This window comes from Chiloscyllium punctatum, chromosome 10, assembly GCF_047496795.1.
Source record: "Chiloscyllium punctatum isolate Juve2018m chromosome 10, sChiPun1.3, whole genome shotgun sequence".
Lineage (NCBI taxonomy): Eukaryota > Metazoa > Chordata > Chondrichthyes > Orectolobiformes > Hemiscylliidae > Chiloscyllium > Chiloscyllium punctatum.
In genome coordinates, this window is record NC_092748.1 from 74,580,560 (window position 1) to 74,586,992 (window position 6,433).

Below are 6,433 nucleotides of genomic sequence, written 5' to 3' on the forward strand. Positions count from 1 at the left end.
ATTGTTTACAATTTGGTATTGATTCGGATTTGTTAAGACCTCAGCAGATGTAGAGTCTAACCATCATAGATTTAGGAACAACTGTTATTATCCCTATTTGTGAAAAGCTTGTTCACCTCCCTCTGAATAAAACAACTTGAGCCTTTTTATCTGATCTCTAACAATTAAGCTCCCTGTGTTTATGTCAGGCAGACATGTGACATGATCCCCTTCATTAACCCTAAATTTAAGTATACAGTCTCAAAATATAACATCCTTATCAAGCAAAAGATAAAATCCTAAAGCATAGTAATCTTATAAATCCCATGGTTATAACAATACACTCAAAAAGTAATTCAGTGTCTATGGAGTTCTTTGGAAGGTTATGTGACTGATATAGGTGCTAAGCAAATGCACTTTTTTTGAGTTAACATGTGATATCACTAGAATTTCTAGGGTTGATTATTGTTGGCTATGGCTCAGTAAGGAAAGTATTCCATAATGATAATGTAATTGAACTTGTATTTTGGTAATCTAGATTAAAAATCTAATGATGTTTTCAATTCCCATCAAGGCAGGATGGTGAAATTTTAATTAGTACAGATCAAAAGCTAGTCATAAATGCATATCATAAAAGTCTGATCTGGTTCATTAATGTCTCATGGAAGGTAATAGGTAATCTTATAACAGTCTACATGCAAGTGCATAATACTCTTATTTCTGGAACCAAGGAGTAGACTGGTTCTGTAATGTGATTGAAGCTTAACTTTCCTTTGGACTGGTCAAACAAACCACTCAACTTATCAAATAGCCACATAAAAATCAGATAAGAATATAACCTGATAAACCAGCTGGCTACAACCTAGGATCTTGTAAAAATGAAACAACACCCTGGGTCCAAGTAACTCTGCAAAATTGTCCTTACTAACGTGTGGAGAGGACTGTCAAATTTGGGTCAGCTGTTCAACAGACTAGACAAGCAATAGCCTGCTACTATAATCACCAAATCATATTTTAAAGATAATAATATTGTTCAGCAATTTTAGAAATAATATTTCTATCAATTTCTCAACTGAATCTACAGTAAAAACTAATTCTCTTTAGACTATACTCCAGCACCATGCAACAGAATGGGAGGACTTCCATTGGTGGACTAGCAAAAACAAGCAATCAAACAGATGAAAAGCACAAAAGCCTGTGAAACTGTACAACTAAGGTCTTCAAAGCTTACTGTACAGCTTGTATTAACATAAAGTCACCACGCATTCATCTTATGAAAGTGGAAAGAAAATAACTCCCCAGTGACTTTAGGGAAGTTACAATTGTAACTATCATCACAAAGTAAGATAAACCATACTTTGAAAACTATCAAGGTATTTCCTGTTGTTCAGAAAAGGAAAATTCCTGACATACATTCTCCTGAATTGCTTACTTCCTGTGGCTGAGGAGATTGGCTCAGATACAGAATGTGGCTTTAGAACTTTCAAAACAAATTCTGACATGGTCTTTGTTGTCAGATGAATCCAAAACAAATGAGAAGGTCATAGAGTCATAGAGATGTACAGCATGGAAACAGACTCATGGTATGTCCATGCCAACCAGATATCCCAAACTAATCTAAGCCCACCTGCCTGCACCCATCCCATATCCCTCCAAACTCTTCCTATTCATATACCCATCCAGATGCCTTTTAAATGTCGCAATTGTACTAGCCTCTACCACTTCCTCTGGCAGCTCATTCTTTACATCTGCAAGCAAAAGTTGCCCCTCAAAACTCTTTTATAGCTTCTCCCTCTCACCCTAAACCTATGCCCTCTAGTTCTGGACTCCCCGACCCCAGGGAAAAGACTTTGTCCATTTATCCTATCCATGCCCCTCATGATTTTATAATCCTTTATAAGGTCACTCCTCAGCCTTTGAGCTCCAGGGAAAGCAGCCCCAGCCTATTCAAACTTTCCTTATAGCTGAAATGCTCCAACCCTGGCAGCATCCTTATAAATCTTTTCTGAACCCTTTCAAGTTTCACAATATTTTTCCGATAGGAAGGAGACCAGAATTGCTGCAATATTCCAACAGTAGCCTAATCAATGTCCTGTACAGCCGCAACATGACCTCCAAACTCCTGTACTCAATACTCTGACCAATAAAGGAAAGCTTACCAAACACCTTCTTCACTATCCTATCTACCTGCATCTCCACTTTCAAGGAGCTATGAGCCTGCACTCCAAGGTCTTTTTGTTCAGCAACATTCTCTAGGACTTTACCATTAAGTGTATAAGCTCTGCTAAGATTTGCTTTCCCAAAATGCAGCACCTCGCATTTATCTAAATTAAACTCCATCTGCCACTCCTCAGCCCATTGGCCCATCTGATCAAGATCCCATTATAATCTGAGGTAACCTTCTTCACTGTCCACTACACCTCCAATTTTGGTGTCATCTGCAAACTTACTAACTATACCTCTCATGTCACATCGAAGTCATTTATACAAATGACAAAAAGTAGTGGACCAAGCATCGATCCTTGTGGCACTCCACTGGTCACAGGCCTCCAGTTTGAAAAAACAACCCTCCACCACCACCCTCTGTCTTCTATCTTTGATCCAAATGGCTAGTTCTCCCTGTATTCCATGAGATCTAACCTTGCTAACCAGTCTTCCACGGGGAACATTGTTGAACACCTTACTGAAGTCCATATAGATCATGTCCACTGCTCTGCTCTCATCAATCCTCTTTGTTACATCTTCAAAAAACTCAGTCAAGTTAATGAGACATGATTTCCCATGCTCAAATCCACGTTGACTATCCCTAATTAGTCTTTGCCTTTCCAAATACATGTACACCCTGTCCCTCCAACAACTTGCCCACGGCCGACGTCAGGCTCACCAGTCTTTGGTTCTCTGGCTTGTCCTTACCACCTTTATTAAACAGTGGAACCACGTTAGCCAACCTCCAGTCTTGCAGCCCCTCACTTGTGACTATTGATGATACAAATATCTCAGCAAGGGGCTCAGCAATCACTTCCTTAGCTTCCCTCAGAGTTCTAGGGTATACCTGATCAGATCCTGGGGAGTTATCCACCTTTATGTGTTTCAAGACATCCAGCACTTCCTCCTCTGTAATATGGACATTTTTCAAGATGTCACCATCTATTTCCATACGTTCTATATCTTCCATGTCCTTTTCCACAGTAAACACTGATGCAAAATACTCATTTAGTATCTCCCCCATCTCCTGCGGCTCCACACAAAGGCCGCCTTGCTGATCTTTGAGGGGCCCTATTCTCTCCCCAGTTACCCTTTTGTACTTAATGTGTTTGTAAAAACTCTTTGGATTCTCCTTAACCCTGTTTGCTAAAGCTATCTCCTGCCCCCTTTTTGCCCTCCTGGTTTCCCTCTTAAGTATACCCCTACCTCGTTTATACGCTTCTCAGGATTCACTCCATCTATTCTGTCTACACCTGACATATGCTTTCTTCTTTTTCTTAACCAAACCTCAATTTCTCTCATCATTGAGTATTCCCTATACTTACCAGCCTTTTCTTTCACCCTAATAGGAATATACTTTCTCTGTACTCTTGTTATCTCATTTCTGAAGGCTTCCCATTTTCCAGCCGTCCCTTTACCTGCGAACATCTGCCCCCAATTAGCTTTTGAACGTTCTTGCCTAATACCATCAAAACTAGCCTTCCTCTAATTTAGAGCTTCAAATTTTAGATCTGGTCTATCCTTTTCCATCACTAGTTTAAAACTAATAGAATTCTGGTCGCTGGCCCCAAAATGCTCTCTGGCTGACACCTCAGTCACCTGCCCTGCCTTATTTCCCAAGAGTAAGTCAAGTTTTGCACCTTCTCTAGTAGGTACATCCACATACTGAATCAGAAAATGTTCTTGTCCACGCTTAACAGATTCCTCTCCATGTAAACCCTTAACTCTATGGCAGTCCCAGGCTAGGTTTGGAAAGTTAAAATCCCCTGCCATAACTAACCTATTATTTTTACAGATAACTGAGATCTCCTTACAAATTTGTTTTGCAATTTCCCGCTGATGTTTTGGGGTCGAATATACAATCCCAATAAAGTGATCATCTGTTTCTTATTTCTCAGTTCCACCAAATAACTTCCCTGGATGTATTTCCAGGAATATCCTCCCTCAGCACAGCTGTAATGCTATCCCTTATCAAAAACGCCACTCCCCCTCCTCTCTTGCCTCCCTTTCCATCCTTCCTGCAGCATTTGTATCCTGCAACATTAAGCTGCCAGTCCTGCCCATCCCTGGGCCATGTTTCTGTAATTGCTATGATATCCCAGTCCCATGTTCCTAACCATACCCTGAGTTCATCTGCCTTCCCTTTTAGGCCTCTTGCATTTAAATAAATGCAATTTATTTTATCAGTCCTACATTGCTCTCTGCTTTGTCCCTACCTGCCCTGACTGTTTGACCGACTTCTTTTCTCAATTGTACCAGTCTCAGAGTGAGGAAAGAGATTAATATCTCCCTGGGTCACACCACCCCCCCACACCACTTTACTAGTTTAAATCCTCCCGAGCAGCTTGAGCAAATCTCCCTGCCAGTATTTAGTCCCATTCCAATTCAGGTGCAATCCTTCTTGTACAGGTCACTTCTACCCCATAAGAGATTCCAATGATCCAAAAATGTGAATCCTTCTTCCATACACCAGCTCCTCAGCCATGCATTCATCTGCTCTACCCTCCTATTCCTACTCTCACTAGCTCGTAGTACTGAGACTAATCCAGATATTAATACTCTTGAGGACCTCCTGCTTAACTTTCTATATTCTCCCTTCAGATTCTCATCCTTTTCCCTTCCTATGTCATTGGTTCTAATGTGTACAATGACTGCCTGTTGGTCCCTGTCCCCTTTGAGAACATTCTGCACTCTCTCTGAGACACCCTTGATCATGGCACCAGACAGGGAACACCATTCTGATTTTTTTGCTGCTGGCCAAAGAAACATCTGTCTGTGCCTCTGACTAGCAAGTCCTCTAACACAATCGATCACTTGGAACCCAGCATACCCCTCATTTCATTAGAGTCTGTCTTGATACCGGAAACTTGACTGTTCGTGCCACATTCTCCTGAGAATCCATCACCCCCTACATTTTCCAAAACAGCATACTTGTTTGAAATGGGGATAGACACAGAAGACTCCTGCACTACCTGCACACCTCTCTTACCTTTCCTGGAGTTAACCCATCTATTTGGCTGTATCTGCAGCTTTTCTCCCTTCCTATATCTGCCATCCATCACACCATCTTGCTCTTGTAAATTCCTTATTGCCTCTAACTGTCTCTCCAACTGATCCATTCGATCTGATTGGATTCACAACCAACAGCATTTTTTGCTGACATAATCCTCAGTAACACGTAAAGTCTCCCCAAACTCTCACATCTGACAAGACGACCTTTTGGAGAGAGTTGCTTGGCGAGGTATGGTAACTGCTCAACATACTCCAGAGTGTCTCCTCCTGTCTTCCAGCTGTGGAATATGACATGAATCAGATTTTGTAACTGCATTGACTTAGCGGTAATCAACACTTAAATGGTGGCACATTTACAACAGATGAGCTCCATTCGCTGCAACCTACTTTGATTATATTTTGTTTGAGCATGCTTTCAATATCTTTAAATCTGCACCAATTTTAGAGGGTTAAACTTTCTGGATGCTGAATAATTGGAAAAGCACTTCTTATATTTATGTCATGCATAATCATGTTAGTATTTCCCAGCTTTTTCCTACATACTTCCCCATGCAATTGTAATAATCATTTCAGATCATTTTGATTATCCTCTGGAATGTAACTCAATAATTTATTGAGTTTTGACATTATCATTATCCAATCAAATTTGAGGAATATCAAATTCCAGTTTATCTAGATTAGGTTTTTCAGTCTGGGTTATAATAAGTGCCACATTCTCCTTTTGCTTTTCTTTCCTTTGAAAACACCATTTGAACATATTAACATAACACATTCTGTGAGCTTTCCTTCTGTATGGTTCTCTTTTCAAATAATTCACCTCAATTTCCTTTCAATTTGATAAGGCCCACCAAACATTGATTCTAAATGTTTACCTATCACTGACAGTAATACTAACACTCCCTCTCCTCTAGCAAAAATACAAATTTTTGATTTCTTATCTCCATTCTGTTTCATCACATGTTGTGCTACTTTCAAATGCTGTTCAACCAATTCACCTACTTAATTTAATCTTTTCCTAAAATTTGGCACATAGTCCAAACGTGAAATCTAAAGTCTCATTTACCAATTTTTCCTTAATTAAGTTCACCTCATGTTACACATTGTCATGAACAGTGACGGACAATTAAATAATTCACTGGAAGAAAATGCTCCATAAATAGCTCCATCCTCGATGATGGGAGAGCCCAACCCATTATTAAACATAAAACTGAAGTATTTTCAACAATCTTCAGCCAGA